We start from the raw sequence: 24,816 nt of genomic DNA, 5'->3' as shown, positions 1-24,816 counted from the left end.
TTTGAATAGGAAACTTGATATAATTTGAATTCCTTGAGGGTAAATTATAGATTTTCAAATCAGAATAGAAAAGTAAACGTGTCCCTAAAATAATTTTCATTATGCTGTTTGGAAATATGCTTTAAAATTCATATATTTTCACTTTTATAAATGCAAAAATGTAAGAGAAAAAGAAACTTGGAAAAAGAAAAAAGAAACAAACCTATTTTGTTATTTCCAGCACATTAGCAGGTAATAAGAACTAGAAGGTAAGAGGAATTTGGTAGAAAGATTCATGTCAAATTTAATTTTCTGCAGATTTTCTTAACCCATCCTTCCACCCACTCTTGCGCTAGGACAGCTAGTATTTTGTGTTTCTATGTTGGCAAGGTTTCTTTCATGTCTGCAGTATTGCACTTATAAATCTCTAATGCAATCATTGATCTCTCCGTTTCTCTCCTCTCCTTGACTGACTTTCTTATGGCTTTCTAAAACTAGGACCTAACATAATACCTGGCACTTAAGCAAATATCAATGAATAATTAATGAGTTAATACACATTATAATTTGTTCAGAATATAGTTCAGTAAAATGAATAAAATACTAACAAAGAAACCACTGTTTTTTGTTGCAAGACACTTTACATTCCAGCACTGACATTTACAAAAATTAAATCTCACTTCTGCTACCTATATTTTGTTTTTGCTGAATAACCACAAGGACTAAATGTTACTTAGGCATTAATGTTTTTCAAAACAAATTTTTTTTTAGATTTTAAAAATAATGCATTCTTATTGAACAATACAGAACAAAATATTAAAAAAGTAGAAAGTATATGATGCAGAATGTGAATAAACCATTTCATTATCCTGACAAAGAGTAAAGAGTTGTGAGCAGATTTGGAGACAACTGCAATTAACAGATGCACACACAGTAAAATTAGGAAATAGAAATGTAGCCATTGAAATAAAACTCAATAGTTACACTGGCCTTCCTGCTAAAATATAGTAAATTGAATACTCATATTTACCTTTACTCCTCACAAAATCCTACCAAAATGAAAACTAAAGGACTATTTTTTAAAGATAAAAACATATAAGAAAGAGAATAGGATGAGGGATGACAGAAAATTACATTTTAGAAGATGGGCAATGTCTATATGAGTGGAAACTGACCTAAAACACCCAAAAGGTGAAATGAAATGTGGTAGTGGTAGAAGCTCCCGGAGAGCATGGTTGTGACAGGTACTCCCAGACAGGCTCAGGATTGGAGCTACTAGCTACATCCACAAGTGAAGATGCCATGGGGCTTAAGAGGACTTACAAAGAAGTTAGAATCCCCAAGCCCTCCCCATCATGGCATAAGTTTGTGGGTAAGAACCAGGGAGACTGAACTTGAGATTTCAAGCAAATCAAAACAAAAGATTGCAAAAATATTTTACAGGAAAGAAGTTAAGTGAATGTCTGCACAGTTAACAGTACCCGTGCAGCTCCCTTGCCTACTTGGAACCTAGAGGTCTGCAAGAAGTCCTATATACTCCAGGCAAGAAATCAAGGAGTCCTCAGGAATCACTCATCTTTACCACAAACGATACCAAAAGAAACTGACAATTGGAACTCTCCCAACTGAGCCAACTCTGATTGGCTCAAACAGAACATCTTATATTCAAGTCCGCAAAGAACAAAAAAAAACATGCTCATATATGGGATTTTCCAACCTGTCTTACTCTTAGATATGAACAGGTAGACAAAGGTCACTAGATATTTGATATAAGTCTGTAATGTAAGAGATAGAGACCAAAACAAACAAAGAACTTAGAAGAAACAGAAACAGTGAAGGAAACAGAAAATAAAAAAATACTAACAAACCTATAATTAAAGTTCTCAAAGATATAACAGCAAATACTGCATTCATGAAGCAATAAGAGCACCTTACAGAAAAGGGCCATTCCCTGAAAGCTCAGAAGTTAAGAGTAAAAACTGAAATGAAAAATAACAGTAGTAGTTCTGGAAAATAAAATTGAAGAAATCTTCAGAGAAGGAGAACAAAAACATAAGTAGATCGAATGTAAGAGAGAACAATAAGAAAATCAGACAGGCAATTGAGGAGATCCAGCAGCTAAACAGCAGCCATTCCAGAAACTAAGGATAGAGAAAATGTGGGGGAAGAAAACTTCAAGAAAATATTACAAAATTTCTTCTAGAACTGAAGAACATGAGTCTCCAGATTAAAAAGACTCTCATAAGTGAGCAGCATAATGAAAGAAAACTGTCCCAAGCCAATGTATATTATTATGAAATTTTAGAGCAACAGGGTTAAAGATTTTAAACATTCCACAGAGACAAAGTTATAAAATAGATCGTATAGTACCAAAAGGAATACATATCACATTAGTCTTCTCAATAACAACTTAAAAGACTCAGGGAGACATAGCTTCAAAATCCTACATGAACATCACTGGTTCTGTACTCTACTCTCAGGGGATCCAGGTGAGGATAAGAAAAATATATTTAGACCAGAAAGTTTTTGAAAGTTTCACCTCCCTTTCTTTCTTTGAAAACTACTAGGGAAGGAGCTCCATCAAAATGATATAAAACCAAGAAAAAGGAAGTTAAGGGATTTAGAAGTTGCTGACCTTACACAGGAAAAATGCAAAGCTGGTCCCCAAGATGATGATTGAGGGAGGTTCTGTGATGGCTGATGTGCTGCAGACCCACAGTACAACCAGTCTGGCCTGGCTGATATTATGTGTTTGAATATATTGAGAGAAGAATTTTCTACTAACAGAGATCTGAGGTGACAAATCCATGGCAAATCCACTTATTTTACTTTTCAGTTTTATCAAAGTTACATACGCACAAAGGTACACACAAATAGTTTATTAGAAAAGTCATTCCTCTGTCCTCACTCATCCTACATAGTGTGTCTTCCCAGACACAGCCATTTTCAAATCCTTCAGCTGTTTCTTCCAGTATTTAATTCCATACTGCAAACAAAACAAGAAAAACATAATAACAACAAGACCTTCATTGTTTTGCTATTTTTCAATTATTCAGTTTTATATATTATCTATTCATTTCTTAATAAGGAAATTGTCTGCTCTTCTCCCATCCTTCTACTATAATTACAGAATAATTCTGATCCATCAAAATTCACTATTTATATATTTATGGCTTATATAAATATTATTTATAGATATGATTGCATCTCTTTTCTATAATTATTCTTTCTAGAGTTATTAATTTTCCTCTTTTAGTTTATTTTGCTTTTATTTTTTGCTTAGAGAGAGAGAGATTGAGATTTTTAAGGTAACTAGGGAAAATTTGATTTTAGACTAGGTATTGGATATTAATTTTATTTAGCTTGAGTGTGCTATGGTTATACATAAGAAAATGTCTGCATCTTTTAGATGTATGGAAATATTTACAGGTTATATGATACAACATTTTGGATTTGGTAAAAATACTACAGCAAAGAGAAAAAGGGATACATAAAGCAAGTGTGGCAAAATTTGGTAATTGTTGAATCTAGGTGAAGGGTACATGAAAGTTCAATTCTCTCCACTTTTGTGTGCCTTTGAAATTTTAGAGCTTCAATGGGCCACATTTAACAAATCTCACAAATACAGTTTGGATTTACAAGGGGAGACTATGATATAGAAAATATAATACTAATCAAATACACTTGTTGCCTAAAACCACACACATATGGACTAGAAATAGTGAAACCTAAGCTCTTAATCTCAGCATTGCCACCACTACAATATATACCTGGGATATCATGAATAATACTGGGCCAATCTCTTCAACTGTAAAATGAAGCGAATGGACAAAATGAACTTTGGGCCCTTTTCTGCTTGAAGCTTCTTAAATACAGACAGCTCCAGCTAATATTTTTGCCTCAGTGTAAAAATTCTCCTCTAGAAATATCAACAGATGTCAACTGGCAGACTGAAGATGTCAGAGAATCCTAGAAACTGAGACTCCAACAGTACCTTGTAAGTCCCATAGCTCGTCTTCCAACCCAATGAAAGAATCTTCTCTCCAGTAGATATCCATCCAGCCTTGAATGCTTCCAAAAGTGGATATTGCACTATTTGGTGAAGCTGCCTATTCCTTTAGAGATCATTTGGATCCTTAGATGAAACTTATAAACTATATTTTTCTTTAATTGCCTAAACATGGGGACTTTCTCATTTTGAATAATAAATACAATCACTTCATTATGCAAAGAATTGTCAAGATTTTCTGAAGGACTGAGTTTAAAATAATCACAGATAAGACATCATTTTAATGCAAGGAAACTAACTCTATACAAAAAAAGTTGGGCATGGTCTCTTTCCTCTTGATGTTTTCTTCTCTTTTCAATCACTTTCTTTATCCCAACTAGTTTCCTCCTATTTTGCCAGTGTTTGGATTATCTATAACCTAGGTGTACATTTTAGAATTACTTTCACATAAATTCCATCAGGAAGCACTGTATCCAATCTACATTCTGTTATATTGACATTTGGTTGGCCCAGACCATAGTCCATTCTCTTTACAGAAAGTGACATTCTCTTTTCCTCCCAAATCACTGATCCAACCTCATTCACCAGACAACCCTTTTTCAGTATTTTCCTATTTCCCCCTTTCAATTAGAAGCCTGGGTTTCTCAGTTCAGTATTCTTCATGAAGAACAGTCATGTTTTAGGAATTTCTGGCTAAAATCAACAGCTGTTACATCCCTAACACGTTTAGAGACTATGAAGAGAAAAACATTGTCACTTGTAGCTTCCTGTGGTCATTTTTCAATTTTTGCCTCTCTGAATGGAAATAGGTTAAGAACTAAGTTATACTGACTGTTAATGCAAACCCTATATCTTCACAACCTTGAATATCAGGCTCAGCACAAAATGTCCCCTGAGAGGGCAGATAACACTTATTTTAGGGGGTCCATCTCAATCCTAAGTAGCTCATATTTTAGTTTTGGCCTTCCACTTATATGTAGGTTATAATAGTTCAGAACTGTTTGCTAAAGGAGATATTGATTCTTTCTATAGACGTGCTCTTGATTTGACTTTCCCACATTATGGATGTGTGAACATTCATCCAAACATCTGTCTTGAGTAGGCATTTTAAATTTCCTAAAACAGCTTTAACTCTACCCTCCTTTTGATCTTTGAAATGATGGATCATCCTTTAATTGACACTGCATTTACACCAATGTTACAACCTTGAACAATCTGCTCTGCAGATCATCAAAAGCATATTTATAAGAAATAATATTGTTGGAGGATTGCGTAAAAGAAATGTAGTCCATCCTCAGATATTCTAAAATTTGCCTTTGGACCTAGCCTGTCCATTAGCAAGCTTTGTACCTGACCTTCATTGCTTCGACCCTGCATAGATAACAGTGTATTTCCTTCTGCTTATGCATTTATTCTACAATGAAGGACACGTCTAAGAAACACCCTATGAAATTCATTTTCTTGTGTTGCAGGACAGTTGTCAAAATGGCTTACATACTTAATTTTCAAAGTGTGGTCCCAGGAACTGCAGTTTTGACATCACCTGGCAGTTTGTTAGAGAATCTTGGGCTTCACCTACTGAATCAGCATCTGAATTTTAACAAGACTTCCAGGTGATTCATGTGTACAATAATTTAAGAAGCACTTCCTTAAACTACACTCTTTTTTACCAGAAGGCTTAGGCAAAAACAGGAACAACAAAAGCACTCAAATTTCAGAACTTAATAGTGCTTTGTTTCCCTCCAAACTCTTCTTATTCTTGGCTTGTTATTTTTCTAACTTTATTTTCCTTTCACCTAATTCTCATAACTGTTTATAGTGTTTCAGTTACCTAGTGCTGTGTAACAAACCATCCTAAAACTTACTGGCTTAAAACAACAACTACATTTATTTCATTCACAGATATTCACTTTGGGCAGGGCTTGACAGGACAGCTGGTCCTTGTTCCACTTGGCATTTGCTGGGGCTGCTCAAAGCCTGGGGGTGGAATCATCCAAAAGTTTGTTCACTCATATATGTGGAAATCAATACTGGCTGTTATATTGGAAGACAAAAACAGCTCGGACAATGACGGGAACACCTGCGTGTCACCTGTACATATGGCCAGCATGGTGGCCGAGTACCAGGGGTGAGTATCCCAAGATCGAATAAGCAGGGCAGAAGCCATATTGTCTTTTCTGTACTCACCTTGGAAGTCAGGCAGCATCACTTTTGACACATTTTTTCCTAAAGGTGGTCATATATTCCTTCCCAGGGAAGAGAAATAGATTCCATCTTCTAATAGGGGAATGGCAAGATTCAAGAAGGGATGAGAAATATTTCTGTGGCTGTAGTTTTGGGAAATAAATTCTGCCACAGCTACTCACATTTTTAAAGCCATTTTATATTGTTTGGGAAGAAAGTGGGGGTGTAAATTAGTAATTAAAGAATGTTTATTAGAATTAAGTAACTTTTAGGGGTTTTTTTTCCCTAAGCCTGTTGTACATCTTTGCTTTTAATAGAGTAAATATCCTGGGATGACCAGGAAAGCAATTAAAATTTCTGGAAATTTATCTCTTGCTCCTGATCTTGGATCTAATCAGTGTAATCTAAATCAATCTAATCAAAGTTTCTGCATATACATTATTTTGAATGTATATTATTGACCAGAGTGTCTGCTTTAGAGTCATAAGTTCAATGCACACACAGGGAGTCTGGGGGGTCTTTTTACATGTAAATTCTGATGCACTACAACTAGGAAAGAGCTTAACATTATGTTTTTAATAAGCTTCTAAGTGATGCTGATGTTGCTGGTCCATGGACCACACTTCCAGTAACAAGGCATCAGACTGAAGTTTCTCTAAGATGTGTGGTTATGGAAATCATATTTGCCAGGACCTCTGCCCTGTCCCTAGATGATAACCATTAGGGATGGACTATTTGTGAAATTGAGGTCAGTCCCTTCCTTCAATTCTGAGGGCAAATAGGCCTGTTATGTCACTGACTAGTTACCCCAAGGAACTCAACAGTGGGTTTGGATATTTTAACTTTTTCCAAATTTTTTTCCCTGTTGTTATGTTAAGGAGTTGCAACCACTAACCTCCCTGAACCATACCAACCCTCAGCTTAAGAGCTATGCCTGTGACCTTTGCCTTATTTTTAATGCTAAGATCTCTCCAGGAGGAGGTACAGCCTTATTATCATCACCTGCAGTATATGTGGAAGCATGTTTTCCAACTAAGGCTACACAAGAGGAACAAAAGGAGACCCACCACTCCCTTTTGGATTTTCATTCCCCATCCAAAATAAATGTCCCTGCTTCCGTCTGTTCATGGACAGCTTGACTCTGAAAATGATTCCTCCTGGGCTCCTATGTTTTGCAAATATACTTGACTTTGTGAGACAACTACTTCTGGTGTAGAGTCTGATTTAATACACCAGGAGGGAACCCATTTCAATTTCAGTTTCTGTATGATTGCAGATGGTTGATTCTACCTGAAGTCTATCCAGAAGATGAGGCTTGAGTTTCCTGATATACAACAACAAAACAAAAATTCAAAATATTATAGAATAAAGAAAGACACTAAATTAGAGTTGAATGCTGCCTATAGATCAGGGATTGGCAAACTATGGCTTGAACATCAAACCCAGGCCAACATCCATTTTTACAAATAAAGTTTTATTAAAACACAGCCACATCCATTCATTTAGATATTTTCCATGGCTGCTTATCTGCTCCAATGGCAAAACTGAGAATGGGACAGAGAGCTTATGGCTGACAAAGTCTAAAATATTTACTCTGTCACTTTGCTGAAAAAATTTGCTAGCCCTACTCTTAAATATGTATCATAGTTGTGCTCTATGAAATTGCCAAGATTTGGGAATTTTCACATGGTTCATTCTAAAAGGCAAAGGATAATGATTTCATGGAAAAAGGGCATTTTTTTTTTCTTGCAGGCTACAACTTGTAGTGATTGTTGGGGTTCAAAACAGAATTTCACAATGGCATATTTATCAATAAAATCACTTTATCATCTTCAAAAAAAATCATCTTTTGTTTTCTCAGAAATCAACAAAGACTAGATTGCCTCACAAGGCTTCAAAGAGAATTTTCTTGTGAAAGATTTCACAGCTCTCTGTAGACATATATCCTCACTGCCCTACCTGTAAAAGCTTTCCCTTCTGCAATTAGTCACTCATGAGGACTTATTAGCTCCCTCTGCCTGTGCTGTCATCTAAAAAAACTTAAATGCTTATACTTCGCTTAAGAGATGGTACTAATTTTTTTTCATGATGTGGGGTATTGCAGGTCATTGCTAATATAATAGAATAAACCTCTGCTCAGATGGCCACAAATTACACTACACCCATAGCTGTTGATTTCTCTCTTTCTGTAGAAATATTCAGCAAGGTGAGAGGGAATGAACTTAGCTGTGTGGCTTAGGCCAACATAATTTGGAATTTTTGCACTAACACCTACCAGTTGTATGGACTATGGCAAGTCTTTTAAGTTTGATTAGCCTCACTTGCCTTAGCTGTAAAATTGGAATGATGCCTATTTTACAGAGGTTTTTGTAAAGATTAATAATTGTGTAAATAAAGTACCTGACAATTACTGAACAGTATTAAGTCAAATGATATGAAATTGCTGAAAAAATAGCATCAGAATGCCATTTCACCTAATGTTGTCATCATTGGGATTGTTACCATTATGATGTGTACATGGTCTAGGTGTGTACAAGGTGTATACTAGGGACATGGTACTGTGTGCCACTTGGAGCTTCTAGCCAGGGTCAGGATTAGGGTGAGGCAAGTAGGCACCCAAGGCACAAAATTTAAGGAGGCACTCACTTTCACATGCAGACTTTGTACTTGCATGACTCTGAGAGCCAATGCTTCCTTCAGTTTTGCTCCTGAGCCACCTCTCTTGCCTCTCCTTTATCCCATCTCTCTTGCCAGGTTCCCCTTATCTAGCTGATAAATTCTTCATCTCCTTTTCAGGGATGACTGGTACCTCTGCCTAACCTAGAAAACTGTCTCTTGGATGACCCCTTAGTAATTAAACAATAAGTGACTCATACAAATCATAACATTGATGAGGATTTTTAGGCTGGTTATTTTAAAACTGCAGATGAGAAGTAGGCTCCGAGGACTGGAGTTTGCTTGCCCTTTGTTGGGAAACATTTACCTTTGTAAGGGAAACTTCCATCTGTAAAGATGCCTCCTCTCTGTGCCAGGAAGAAGGGAGATGACCTTATCTCTAGAAACTCTTAATCAATGCCAAAGGCAAGAACTTAGGTTGTTTACTGTCTGGCAACCTCATGTAACTGATGCCCAACCCCCCCCTCCCCCAACCAAAATCCTCCTTTGCCTTTAGCTGAGGATAATATTTAATCGGTGACTTCTGGCATTTACTTAATCTGATTTGATTCTTTCTTAACTAAAATTTGTGGGACCACCCAATAACCAGAACCCTACCTGCACGATACCATTTTAACAACTTTCTTACATATTCTTTCCTTTGTCTTGTAAAGAGATAACTCACATACCTATGCCTTAAATTTAGCCTTGCTCTCCACCCATGTTTGCAGCAGAGGCAGCAGCAGCAACATGCAGGCACCAGCTCTTCCTGTCATGGGTCCTGTCCCCACGCAGCAGCTCTGCCTGCCCATGGGTCCTGTCCCCATGCTATTCCACACTATTCTTTAAATAAAAGAGCACTACTGCCAGATCTTGAGAGTCCAAGAACTCTTTCTTTTGACTCCTCGGCTCACTGACCCCGCATCAACATGACACCCTGCCAAGGATACTTGCTTCAAGAGAGGATTAGAATCATAAAAAAGCACTAAGGCAGGATTTTAGCATGACTTACTTAGTAAAACAGAATATTGTAGGAGACCAGCAACCTCCAGGCATCCTGAAAACCATATCAGTTGGCAGGCAGTGTCTCATGTCACTCTACAGGGCTAAGCACATAAACATGTAGTCACAGAGATATTGATGCACTAGAGACTACTACTGAGTTTTGAGGACTTGCTGAGTAGTCAGATGAGAAGTGAATGCCTTTTAGCATGATTGAATGCACATCCCAAAAGATCTCTTCCTCACTCCTGTTTTTTTTTTTCTTCTCTAAAAATGACTTGGTATGACAAAGGACTTACATCGTAGCCAGACTCCAAGATGGGCCCCAGGGATTCTCTTTTCCTGGTATTCATGCCCCCATGTAGTGAGTCCCCTCCCACAATGAATTAGGGCAGATGTGAGTGACCAACAAAATATGATGGGGGTAAGGGTATGTGACTTTCCAGGCTAGCACATAAAGGGCATTGTGCCTACAACTTTATTCTCTTATATTGCTCACACTCAGAGAAGCCAATCACCACATCACGAGCATACTTAAACAGCCCTGTGAAAGAGGACCATGTGGGAAAGAAGTTGAGGCCACCTTCCAGAAACCAAGACCAACTTACAAGTCATGTCAGTGCACCAGTTAGAAGTGGATGTTCCAGCCCCAGTTAAGTCTTTAGATGGTTGCAGCTTCAGCAGACATCAGACTGCAACCTTCTGAGAGATCTTGAACTGGAACCAGCCCAGTCAACTATTCCCAAATTCCAACCCATAGAAAATGTGAGGTAATAAATGTTCACTGTTATTTTAAATTATTAACTTTTAAGTAACATAGTACATAGCAATATGACTAGAATTAAAGGGGAGAAATCTGATTGAATCAATAAGAAAAGGGCAAACAGTACACTGCAAGAATGGACAAAAGACTGAAGAGAGATTTCACAAAAAAGAATATCCAAATGGCCAATAATCATCTTACAATGCACTGCATATTTGGGTGCACCTACCCCACAGTTCACATTTTGAAGCCAAATCTCCAATCTGGTAGTTTTGGGAGGTAATTAGTTTATAACTGTGAAGCCCTCATGAATGGGATTATTGCTCTTATAAAAGACACATCAGAGAGCTCTTTTGTCTCTTCTATCATGTGAGGTCAGAGTGAGAAGACAGCCATCTATGAATCAGGAAACTGGACCTCAAAATCAGACATCAAATCTGCTGGTGCCTTGATCTTAGACTCTCCAGCCTCTAGGCCTGTGAGAAATAAATTCCTACTGTCTATAAGTGACCCAGTGTAGTAGTATTCTGTTACAGCAGCCTAAACTAACATGTAAATTGGTATCAAGAAGTAGGGTTCCTCTGCAATAAATCCTTAAAAATGTAGAAGCAGGTTTGGAACTAGGTGATAGGTAGAGTCTAGAAGAGTTTTGAGGTGTATACTAGAAAAAGCATGGATTGCTCTGAATGGACTGTTAAGGGCAATGAGAGCTGAGAAGGAAAAGAGGAGCTCTATAGAGAAGCCTCAGTCTTTTTAGAGTATACCTAAACCAGATGGTGGTAGAAATACAGATGCTAGGAGTCATTCTGTCAAAGTGTCTGACAGAAATGAGGAGTGTAATATTGGAAACTGAAGGAAAGATGATCCTATTATAAAGTGGCCAAGAACTTGGTGGAACATCTTCATGTTCTAGTGTTTTGTGGAAGGTACAACTTCCACAGGTGAGGATATTGATATCTAGTTGAAGTGATTTCTAAGCAGTGTTGAAGACATTGACTCTGTTCCTCATGACTTATTATAGTAAAATCAAGAAGAGAGAAACGAGACAGAATTGAGACTTAGAATTGTTAAGCAAAAAGGAAGCAAAACTTAATGATTTGGGAAATTTTCAGCTTATGCATATTGCAAAAAATGAGAATGCTAAGAGTATAACCAAGTGACCTAGATAAGGAGATTAGTGTGTGTCAGCCATCTCAACAAAAGCTAGGAGCTATTCTCTAAGACAAAGACAGGATGACCTCTAAAGCAATTCAGAGAGCATCAGTACTGCCACTCCCTCAACAGGTCCAGAGTACAAGATGGAGAATGAGGAGAAGAGGAGCAGTTTCAAAGAGAGAGCCACTAGGATCTGGGCATGCCTGATACAACCTCACATCACAGGGTCTGCTCCCTGTATTCTGGTACCAAGCTCCTTGGCCACCCAAGGTGCAGTGAAGGCCACAGTGGTTGCCCCTCTGGAATGCAATGGTGGTGAACTTTGGTGGTGTCTGCAGGTTGCAGTTTCTACCAGCACACAGAAAGAATAAGCCTGGGGTCATGGGTATTGTCACTGACTAGTTACCCTGAGTAGCTCACGAGTGAGTTTGCATATTTTAACTGTCTTTCCAAATTGTTCTTTTTCCTTTTGTTATGTTAAACAGATGCAGTTACCAACCTCCCTGAACCAGACCAACCCTCACCAGAGAGCTATGCCTATGACCTTTGCCCTGTTTTTAATGCTAAATTCTCTCCAGGAGGAGCTTAGCCTTTATTATCATAACCTGCAGTGTGTGTGGAAGCATGTTTTCCAGCTAAGTCTGCACTAGAGAATATCCACTTCTCCCCTTTGAATATTCATTCCCCATGAAAAATAAATGTCTCTGCTTCCTTTTGTTCAGGGATACCACGACTTTGGAAATGATTCCTCATGGTCTCGGATTTGCCACAAATATGCCTTACTTTGTGACACAACTACTTCTGGTGGAGAGTCAGATGTAACTTGACAGGAGGGTACACACTTTGATTTCAGTAATAAATTTGTGCCCAATGTGGGACACATCCCTTCATGATGCTTGTGCTGCTGGCTTGACATCACTGTCCCATTGCCCATGCTGAGCACTTTGCTTGGAGGATCTGTCAATGGAGGTGATGGCTGCCAACCCCAAGCCACGGCTATGAGTTATTTCTTTAAGTTATCTCACAAAGTCTGCATGTTAGGGCCTGGCTTTGGGGCTCAAGTTCCCATCCAGGGGCAGCCTGGCTCAGAGGAGTGGAAGTCACCTCTGGTTGGAAGGATTGCATGACCCAGCCACTCCAGAAGGGCCAGTGTTTGGCTCTGGTGAAACAAGAGTAAACCTTGATGACTAGTCAAGGGTTAAAGTCCCCTCTGGAGATTGAGTCTCTTCTGGAGTGATGAGGTGGGGGTTTGAGGACCCCTCTGAAGTCACTGAGTCTGTCTTTGTGTTGTGCACAAAGACAGGTCCCCTTAGATGGGTTAAACACCCTCTGGAGTCACTGAGTCTGTTTTTGTTTATTTATTTGTTTTTGTCAATATCAGCCTTGTTTTTCCAGAGTCTGGCTTTTCTGGACACCTAGGTCTCTTTTTATTGCTTGCATTATCAGTGGTCCCAGCATGAAACCCAGCACCCACCAGTTTCATTTTCCCTTTAAGGATTTAGTTTGTCCTGAGCCAAACCTGGCCTGAGAATACTCAGCACAAGTCTAATTTTAGGCTATTAAGGTGCTAAACCTCCTTTGGGCACAACCTTGTGGCATCTATATCACTACTAACAATTACAAGTTTTTCCTGGGAGGTTGGAAACAAATCATAAGAAAGGACACTGGAATATGGGGGGAGTAGGCTCCATCCCAGAGGAAAGGCCATTGTGTTGCATCCTCCAGAGTTGGAAGGCCTTCGGGTATTCCCCATTGATCTGAGAGCAGATGATGTTTTTATGTAACTGAGCATGGCTGCAATATTCATTGGAAGATGGGGAAAGATGGCCAGAAGATGGGACCCTAAATGTTAAACCCTATTCCAATTAGATCTATTTTGCAAAGAACCAAGAAAGAGGAAGAAATCTCTTATGCCCAGTGCTTCATGGAACTATGTCTAAGTGAAGGGCTAACGATTGAATGTAAGCTCCAACAATCAAATACACTTCACCCTTCTCTTCCAGATAGTACAACTAAGTTAGGAACCAGTTACACACCTGTGATATATCCCCTAAGACAGGTGCCTGATGGTGAGGGGAAACATTAATGTGCATGTCCCTGTTTCCACCTCTGATTTGTATAATTGGAAGGCACACACTAAAAGATTGAGGACTGACACAGAGGAATTCATAAACCCTTCACTCATAATCTAATCTGAGCCCAATACTCAAAGCCTGTTAACTACATTCCTTATGGCTAATGAAAAGTCAGTTGTTCTGTTAAAAGCTAGAGAACAAGAAGACCATGAATATGACCCAGGATCAGTCCTTTGTAGGCCTGGTGAGCAGGCTTTGCCAGGGACTGGCCCTGAGTGGAATTCCAATGACCCTAGTATCATAAAAAAGAAGACAAGAACATGAAAAGGCAAGCCACGATGTTAGCTGTGGCCCTCCAGTCTGCTCAAGGTAACCCAAGGAGGAGAAATAAGATGCCATGGGTGAGTGACCCTGGCCCCCACCAAAGGGCCAGAGAGGCAACAACAAAGTTCGGGGATAATCAGCATGTACTGCAAACAGGAAGGGCATTAACAGCAAGACTGTCCCAACTGTCCCCAGAGAGGGAAGGAATTCAACAGGACCAAGCCATGGCACCTTCCCTTGATTATAAATGAGATGTTACAGGGCCATGAGGCTCTCCAGTTGAGTCTAGGAATCCTGGGTGACCTTGGCAGTGGCAGGAGAACATGTTAAAATTCTTGCTCAATACTGGAGCCACATTCTTGGTGTTGAATACAAAAAAGGGAAACCTTTAAAAAAAAAACAAGGGGATGTGGCATAAAAGGAATATCATGAAAAGGAAAGACCAAAAGGTTTCCAGAGCCCTTGATCTATGAAGTAGGATTAAAAAAATGCTGAAGCATTCCTTACTGTATGTACCAGAATGCCCTGTTCCCCCTCTATGGAGGGACATGCTATCTATCTAAGGTAGGAGCATTGGTAAGCTGAGCACAAGGTAAAATAGAGACCCAAGTCCCTAAAAGTTGAGGGGCTGGGTTTATGACCCTATTACAGGATACATCAGCACCTGAGAGGGAAGAGATTCCCCTAAATGTTTGAAGCTGAGATAACTCAGAATAATAGGCATGAGGACATGTAGGCAAGCAGCTGGTCTCACACTAGTAAAGGTAAAATTGATCACTGGCTCTGGGTAAAACAATAACCCTCGAAGCTGGAAGCCATAAAGAGTAATATTTCCTAAATATTTCCTAAATATCAATAGGTTTTTAGAACAGGGGAATATAGATTTGTTCAAAATCTTAGTGCTGTCAATGTTGTTCATTACTGGATTTATAATAGTAAATGTCTTCATTTTGTTCCTGGCACAGAGCTCCTAAAACTCGTGTAATTTCCCATATAGGAGCCAAAACCTCCAGTACTATGTTAAATAAGAGTGGTGATAGACGGCATCTTTGTCTCATTCCTGTTTTCAGGGGGATGGCGCTCAGATTTTGCCCGCTGAGTATGATGTTGGCTGTGGGTTTGTCATATATGCCTTTATTATGTTGAGGTAGTTCCCGTCTATCCCCATTTTGTTCAGAGTTTTTATCATAAATTGCTGTTGGATCTTGTCAAATGCTTCCTCTGCATCTATTGAGATGATCATGTGGTTTTTATTCCTCAATTTGTTAATGTGGTATATCGCTTGATTGATCTGTGGATGTTGAACCACCCCTGTGTCCCTGGTATGAATCCCACTTGATCATGATGTGTGATCCTTTTGATGAATTGCTGAATTCAGGTTGCCAAAATCTTGTTGAGAATTTCTGCATCTATCTTCATCAGTGATATTGGCCTGTTCTCCTTTTTCATGCTGTCTTTGTCAGGCTTTGGTATCAGTGTGACATTGGCCTTGTAGAATGTTAGGAAGTGTTCCATCCTTCCTAATTTTTTGGAATAGCTTGAAAAGGTTAGGTATTAAATCCTCTCTGAAAGTTTGGTAGAATTCCCCAGGAAAGCCATCTGGTCCTGGGATTTTATTCTTTGGGATGTTTTGATTGCTGTTTCAACCTCTTTCCTTGTGATTGCCCTGTTAAAATTGTCTGGTTCATCTTGACTAACCTTTGGGAGATTGTAGGAGTCCAAGAATTTATCCATTTCCTTTAGGTAATCCATTTTGTTGGTATATAGTTTTTCATAGTATTCTCTTATAATCCGTGTATTTCTGCAGAGTCTCATTATTTCTCCTCTTTCATTTCTGATTTTGTTTATGTGAGCTTTCTCTCTTTTTTTCTTTGTAAGTCTGGCTAGGGGTTTGTCAACTTTATTTATCTTCTCAAAGCACAAGCTGTTTGTTTCATTGATCCTTTCTACTGCCTTCGTGGTTTCAATAGCATAAATTTCTGCTCTGATTTTTATTATTTGTCTCCTTCTCCTGACTTTGGGCTTTGTTTGTTCCTCTCTCTCTAATTCAGTAGGTGTAGTTTAAGATTGCTTATTTGGGACTGTTCTTGTTTGTTAAGATGTGTCTGTATTGCAATGAATTTCTCTCTTAATACAGCTTTTGCCATATCTCATATGAGTTATGTATGGCATGTTATCATTTTCATTTGTCTCCAGGTATTTTTTTATTTCTTCTTTAATTTCTTCAATGATCCATTGCTTATTCAATATCATATTGTTTAGTCTCCACATCCTTGTGCCTTTCTCAGCTTTTTTCCTGTCATTAATTTCTACCCTTATAGCATCATGATCGGAGAAGATGCTTGTTATTATTTCAATTTTTTTAAAATTTGCAGAGGCTTGCCTTGTTTCCCAACACATGGCCTATCCTTGAGAATGTTCCATGTGCACTTTAGAAGAATGTGTATTCTGCTGTTTTTGGATGAAGTATTCTATATATGTCTATTAAGTCCAACTGTTTTAGCTTTTCGTTTAGCTCCACTACTTCCTTGTTGATTTTCTGTCTAGATGATGTGTCCATTGATGTGAGTGGAGTGTTGAGGTCCCCTACTATTATTGTGTTTTTTTTAGGTTTGTTAATAGTTGCTTTATGACTTTGGTGCTCCTGTATTGGGTGCATAGATATTTATAGGCATTATTTCTTCTTGATGAAGTGTCCCTTTGATCATTATGCATTGGCCCTCTGTGTCACTGTTTACCTGCCTTATCTTGAAATCTGTTTTGTCTGATATAAGTATTGTAACACCTGCTTTCTTTTTTTTGCTATTAGCTTAGAGTATTGTCTTCTGCCCCTTCACTCTGAGCCTGTGTTTGTCCTTGGAGTTGAGGTATGTTTCCTGGAGGCAACAAATTGTTGGATCTTTTTCTTTAATCCATTTTGCCACTCTGTGTCTTTTTATTGGAGAATTCAATCCATTTATGTTGAGGGTGATTATTGATGCATGAGGGCTTAATGCTGTCATTCTGTCACTCGTTTCCTGGTTTGCCTGCATTTCCTTTGTGTCTTGTCCCTTGTGTTTTAGCCTACCCATTGACTTCTGCAATTTCTTATGCTGGGTTTCTTAGCTTTTTCCTTATTTATGTTTTGTGTCTCTGTTCTGTTTTTTAATTTAGTGGCTACCATGAGGTTTGTATTCAGAATCTCGTGTATAACATAGTCCATTTTCTGGTGGTCTCTTACTTCCATAGCCTTGACTGATTCAGTTCCTTTCCTCCTCCCCTCCTGAATTATTATTTTCATCTCTTATTCCAACTTGTGTTGTGAATTTGTGGTTAGAGTGATAGGATTGTCTTTCCTTTGGTGATTTCGCTCCCTTTATCCATATGCTATAGTTGAATATTTTCTATCCTATTCTGATTCCATATATTTGTCTCCCTACTCTGTGTTTTGTGACACTTTTCTCCCTTTTTCTCTTTTTTTCAGGTATGAGAGCCTTCTTGAGGATTTCTTGTAGTGGAGGTCTTGTGGCTACAAAGTCCCTTAGCTTTTGTTTGTCTGGAAAAGATTTAATTTCTCCCTTATATCTGAAGGATATTTTTGCTGGATGCAGTATTCTTTGCTGAAGATTTTTATCCTTTAAAGTTTTGAATATGTCAATCAAATCTCTCCTAGCTTGTAAGGTTTCTGTAGAGAAAACTGCTGAAATTCTGGTAGGTGTTCCTTTGTAGGTTATTTTCTTCTGCCTTGCTGCCCCAAGTATTCTTTCTTTGTTATTCGTTTTTGCCATTTTTACTACTATATGCCTTGTAGCTCTTTTTACATTGACACATTTAGGAGATCTGAAAGCTTGCTCCATACACATTTCTCTCTCAATCCCTAGATTTGAGAAGTTCTCTGCTATTATTTCGTTAAGCACACTTTCTGCTCCATTTTCCTTTTCCATGTCCTCAGGAATTCCGATAATTCTTAAGTTGCATTTTCCCATTGAGTGAGCTACTTCTTAGAGATTTTCTTTGGTTTTTTAAATTCTTAATTCTCTGTCTTCCTCTGTCTCAAGCCATTCAGCCTCTCTATCTTTGATTGTGTTAATTTGCTCCTCTATGGTGTCTACATGTGCATTCAGGGAATCCATATTCTGTTTCATCTGATCATTGTATTTTTCAACTCTAGTATTTCTGATTGATCCTTCTTTAGAGCTTCAATCTATTTTGTGAAGTAACTCCAGAACTCATTGACTTGTTTCTCTATATTTCCCTTTACTTCATTGAGTTTTTTGGTGATACCTACTCTGAATTCATTGTGACATAGTTTACCTATTTCCAAGTCCTGAGGATGTAATTCTGTGTTTTTATTGTTTTCCTTTTGGTCTGGAGCTTTTATAAATTGCTGGATGGTAGAGGAGTGGTTTTTGTGCATAATGCTATTATTTGCTTGAAGTTACAGCCTGTCACCACTAGACAGGGTTCGAGAGCCATGCATTCTGAGCCCTCTGCCTTCAGCTGTGATGGTGGCACACAGCTCAGGTTGGGAGAGAAGGGGCACTTTCTCTCACATACAGACCTGGATTCTTTTCAGCTCTTGCTTTCTAGTTTCCCGGGGCCCTGGCTTAATGGGGTGCCCCGACACAAAAGATTTCCCCCATTAGAGGGTTTCTGCTGCACAGGTCTGTGGGAGTCCTGGATGATCCCACAGACACGCAGACCCTCCCCTGGTCCTTCCATCACCCACAGCAGCAATCCCAGTCTCTAGGGGAGGGAGCAACATTCTCTCTTACCCTGTTCCTGCTCCTCTGAGGGGGGCTCCAGCCTCTTGGCCCTCCATAATTTGGCTGCTGTTGGTCTCTGATGATTTCTGTTATTAAGATATTTTTGGTTGGAAAGCAGTTGATCCTTTTGGTTGTAGTTTGGAGCGGAGAGAGTCCCGGGTGAGCTCACTCTGCTGTGTTACCTATGATAGAGGCATTTTTTGTTATAATAATTTCTTTAGCCCTCAATTCATGAAATAATTCCAGAGCAATAAAGTCGAAATGTGTGTCCTTTGTTATTCCTAACAAGGCCCTTTCTTTTTTTTTATTGAGTTAATGATAGGTTATAATCTTGTGAAATTTCATTTGTACATTAGTGTTTGTCATTCGTGTTGTAGGTGCACCACTTCACCCTTTGTGCCCACCCCCCACCCCACCTTTCCCCTGGTATCCACTAATCTGTTCTCGTAGTCCACATTTTTAAATTCCTCATATGAGTGGAGTCATACACAGATTATCCTTCTCTAGCTGGCTTATTTCACTTACCATAATTCTCTCAAGGTCCATCCATGTTGCAAATGGAATGATTTTGTTCTGTTTTGCAGCTGAGTAGTATTCCATTCCTAACAAGGCCCCTTCTACAGCACCAGAATTTATGGTAATAGGGTGATTTTTGGAAAGCCCTTAAGGGTGGAGGCTGTTTGTCAGGGAAATGAATTGTGTGATTTGGGGTTGGAGCTTTCAGCCCCCCTCCCTCCCCAGATCTCCAGGTTGGGGAGAGGGACTGAACATTGAGTTTGATGGCTAAAGGCCAATGATCTAATAAACTGGGCCTATGTGATGAAGTCTCAATTAAAACCCAACGAGATGGGGTTCAGAGAGCTCCTGGATTGGCGAACACATGAAGATTCCAGGAAACTGGCACTCCTGGAGAGGCTCTGGGAGCCCTATGTCACTTTCCTGCACCGTTTGCTCTGTGCATCTCTTCCATCTGGCTGTTAATTAAAATGTTTTCAAGAGTCCTATGAGCCACTCTATTAAATTAATAATACTCAAGGAGGGGGTTGTGGCAACCTCTGGTCTGTGGCTTCTTGGGCAGATGCACAAGGGACAACCTGGAGTTGTAACTAGCATCTACAATGGGGCGCAAAACGTAGCCTTGTGAGACTGAACCCTTAACCTGTGGGATCTGATTCTATCCCCAATTAGATACTGTTAGAATTGAGTTAAATATGTTAAACTTCTTAGGCATTAAGGGATATAAAGTGTGTAAAGGTGATGCACAAGTATCTAATGAGGCTATAAAGTACTTGGGGTTCATCATGTCAAGGGGACAACATAGCCTTCCCCTAGAGATGCAAATAGTAATGTGTCAACTTGCTCCACTGTAAACTCATAGGCAGCTACAAGTATTCTTGGGGATGGCTAGTTTTAGCCACATTGGGATCCCTAGCTTTGGATTAATTGCTAAGCTTCTTTATGATAAACTACAGGGGCCAGAAATGGACCCCTTTGAATGGGATAAGCTATGTGACAAAGCCTTCAGTAAGTTTAAAAATTTGCTAATGGAAGCACCTACACTGGCCTTACTAGACGAGAAAAATATTTGACTTATATGTTTATGAAGACAAGGAGTAGCTATAGGAGTACTAACCCAAATATTGGGACCCTTAAAAGAGTGGTAGCCTATTAGTGTGGCAAAAAGATGGCCCTCAAGCTTGAGAGCTGTAGCTTCCACCTCCCTCTTAATCAAGAAAGCAGACAAACTGACTATGGGCCTATCCAAGATAATGTGGAAGCCCCACCAAGTCTCTAGCCTACTAGAGATGAAGGAAATCTATGGCTATCCAGAATAGAACACTACAGTATCAAGCTATGCTGCTAAATTCCCCTCAGATTTATTCAAAACCCTGTCCTGCCATAAACCTAGCTCTGTGCTCCCTGATTCTAATGGACCTATTAACCATGCTTGCTCTGATTTGGTGGCTCAGATTGATCAGGTTTACTTCAGCCACAGAGATCTTACAGCAAACCATAGCGTCGTGAAGAGGAAGTATGGTTTGTAGATGGGAGCAGCTTCATGACTAATGGACAAATAAGAGCAGCTTATGCAGTAGTATGTCTGCATACACCCAAAGAAGCAAATACGCTAACACTGGGCACCTCTGCCCAAAAAGCAAAAATAAATGTATTAACCAGCACTTTGGAATTGGGAAAAGAAAAAATAATAATATACACAGACTCTAAATATGCTTTATCTGTAATTCACACTCATGGAGCCATTTATAAAGGAAGAGGACTTCTTAACAGTAGCAGTAAAGAAATTAAACATGTCCCAGAGATATTTTAATGGCTAGAAGCAGTAGAGGGATCTAAGGAAGTAGCTGTGGTCCATTAGAAAAGCCATCAAAGTGGGGAATCAGAAGCCATAAAAAGGAATAACTTGGCAGCTGCAGCTGCAAAAAAGGGGCACTACATCAGGAGAGCTTCTCCAATTACCATGAATTCCCACTCTCCCCCTCTGTGAATTTACACCAGTCTATCCCCCAGATGAATTAATGGAAGCCACTATACAGGGTTATCAGTGGTCCCCAATAGTCAAAGGCTGGATGATAAACCATCAAGGGATGATTTGGGTCCCCAAACAAACAGCATGGGGGCTTCTTAAGAGTCCTCATGCTATCTCAAAACTTGGAAAAGCAGTTCACTCCAAGAGCAGCTAAATCCTATTTGGGTAGGGCCTCACTTGGTGTTACTAACCACACACTATTCCCTAGAATTAAAAGGATTCACCCCTTGGATCCACCACACAAGGGGAAAACAGTCACCCACACCTGAACATCAAGAGAAGCTATCACAGACAATTGATGACTCCAGGTTTCCTACAAACCACTCTCTGAACTGAAGCTCTTGTTTATGTGACACTATGAAGATTAGTAACAACTGGTTATCCACAATAGGCTCTGCCCTGGATCCTAACCAACATCATACCACTTAGACATGGTATGCTTCCAAGAATGTTCTATGTTCCTGGGTAGCAAGACTAGGTTCATCAGAGAAGGATGGGAAACCCAGTGTCTAGACAATAAAAGAGATGGTGGAATCTGGAAGTGGGGGCAAGTATGCCCAGATCATAAACATATGCTAAACGCATTGAGGCTATAAACTGACAGATGATTCTTATGAAGAGCTCGGGGCTATGCCTGTGGTGGCCCACATGCCCATTTGACATTAGCTGGAAATTCTGCTCCTTTACTGTCCCTATGAGAATACCATTGCTCAGCAGGAAGCAGTTACAGAGGATGAACCTTTGACCTGTGCCATTCAAGAATGAGGAGTAGGATGAAACTAGAGGAGGGATTTTGTCACAGACTAGTTACCCCTAGGATTTCAAGGGTGGGTTTGGGTGTTTTAACGTTTTCCAAATTATTCTTTTTCCTTTTCTTATGTTAAGGAAATGCAATCACTAACCTCCTTGAACTAGACCAGAGAGCTAAGCCTATGACTTTTGCCTTATTTTTAATGCTAGTATCTCTCCAGGAGGAGCCTTATTACCATAACCTAGAGTACATATAGAAGCATGTTTTCCAACTGAGCCTACACAAGTGAACACCCACCTCTCCCTTTAGAATAATCATTTCCCATTTGAAATAAAAGGCTCCTGCTTTCTTTTGTTCATGGAGGCCATGACTTTGGGAATCATTCTGCATGATGTCCTCTTTGCCACAAATAAACTTTATTTTGTGAGAACACTTTTTCTGGTGGAGAGCTCTGGGACCCAGGCAGAGAACTAGTTGGGACCCTCTTGTGGAACTGTAGGGGTGACATTGCCACCCAATGGGGAACCATATACAGCAACAGAATTTAATAAGTTGCACCTACACACAGCAAGAGGGCTGTGTCTCACAATCTTAAGCTCCTAGCAGGTTGATGATGGTCCTTTTTTTAAAATTTTGTAATCTGAGCACTAGTGACATGGATGTGCTCAGTTTGAGTAAATCTGCCTAAGTGTATAAAAAGATTTCTGAAAACACCCACTTTCTGAGATGCATTGAGAAGGCAAGCTCCCAGTTCAGATCATGGCACCTGAAGTTCTAAAATCCATACTCAAGGTAAAGAATTGCTCTATTCCTCCAATTCAGCAGTAGGAAAACTATGGCCTTCAGGCAAAATCCAGCCAGCCATCTCTTGGTAAATAAAATGTTATTGGGGAACAGGTACATCCATTTACTTACATATTATCAACGTTTATTTTCACCAGACACAACAGGAATTGAGTAGGTATGACTCAAGAGACCACAGGGCCCACAAAGCCACCTGCTCAGATTGATTGAGAAGCTTTGGATACTGTTGTATCTTTCACCTATTTATCCTCTTCACCCTTCATCCTCCCTTCCTCTTGCTTATGCCTGTGGCTCAAGGCTTTTTCCAAATTCAGACAAGACTTGTGATTCTCTGCATAAACAAGAAGTGGGTCCAGCACCAAAGGTCACCATCACTTGGCCTCTGTCATACATCTAAATGCCTACTGGGGAATAACCTAGACATGCCTGTGATCCATACCATGATATTGAACAATCAGATTGTTCTTTTGGCTCACTACTAAGCTGATCCTGAAGAAAAGATTGAATTTGACAACAATGGCAGTTCAGGGCACACAGAACACCTGCACACACTCAACCTACTTAAGCAGAAAGAGATTTATAAATGCACAGTTTTGGGAAAAGGACATCTAGACAGAATCATTTTGATTACTAACTTCAACTCTACTCTAGCTCATGATCGTAGATGGGCTCTGGATTCCAAAGGCTTTATTTTAAGTTAAGAGTATACGACACATACCAGGTGTTTAACAATGACATCTTCCTGAATGTGTTCACTCATATGGATATACAAAAATCACTCACAGCTTAAATGAAGAAAATCATCACTGCCAGACATGTTTGAGACATTTTTTTCCCCTGAACTATTTTTTTCTCTCCCATTTATAATCAGATGCCTTTTCAGCATCATTTTTCCTTAAGAAAAGAGACATCAAAATGGAAGAAAACAACTCTGGAAGGGATTGTCCAATAGTTAGAACTCTTAAATTTTAAGTGAAGAAGTTGCCTCTCTCTTCTGCCTTCTTCTAAGGATTTACCCCATGACGTGGGGTATGCTTACCCTTTCTGGTCTTCCACCTGTAAAGGAAAATTTTAAGTTCACGCTCACTCACTTCCTCTATTGACCTAGGGAATGTTTCTTGTCCATGAAGTTCATTTAAATGTCTAGATGAAATCAATTATTGAATTTTAAAATTAGCTGCTGTGACAGAGGACAGTACATTTCCCCTGCCAGTACTTTGTGATAAAGAATGAAGATGTATGTCCATACTTGGTCCTGATTTCTACAGCATCTTGGTGTGATGCAATCATTGTGTGACTTCATGCACCTTTACCTAAGGGAGGAGAAGAAGATTATGATAAAGAGAAGAGTCTCTTTCATAGAAAGAGACATTGTACAGAAACACAAAGGAAAGATATTATGCAATTATTTATTATGTTCTTTTTTGCTTGTGTTCCCTGAATTTTCAGTTAATTCACCAGGAACACATATCGAACACATATAATATTCAAGGCACTATATGGATACAAAGACAGTTCAGAAACTATTTTTGTGAGATACAAAGGCTTTTGGTATCAGAAACCACAAGTTCAAATTTTGTCTACATATTTTACAAGATACATGACCTTGTGGAACCTACTCATTTATTCAAGCATTAATTTCTCATCCAAAAATGGAGAAAATCACTATCCACCTATCCTTTAGCACTACCCTGAGGAGAAAATTATATAAAGGATATACAGTGATCAGTAGAGTTCCTGGAAAGGAGCTAGCTGTAAATATTAGTCGTGTGATTGTTGTTGTTATATTAAAAAGTATTCACAATTGAATCTACTTTTGTTA

General features: G+C 39.1%; 1 long non-coding RNA gene across 3 annotated transcripts in view; it reads right to left on the bottom strand.

Moving 5' to 3' along the window:
- The window catches only part of LOC124232197 (uncharacterized), a 136,768-nt gene that overhangs the window by 6,248 nt on the left and 105,704 nt on the right, over nucleotides 1–24,816 (bottom strand). The window lies entirely within an intron of this gene.

Source organism: Equus quagga, unplaced genomic scaffold (assembly GCF_021613505.1).
Source record: "Equus quagga isolate Etosha38 unplaced genomic scaffold, UCLA_HA_Equagga_1.0 HiC_scaffold_32_RagTag, whole genome shotgun sequence".
Lineage (NCBI taxonomy): Eukaryota > Metazoa > Chordata > Mammalia > Perissodactyla > Equidae > Equus > Equus quagga.
The sequence above is the reverse complement of the archived record's forward strand: the minus strand, read 5'-3'. Positions and strand labels throughout refer to the sequence as shown.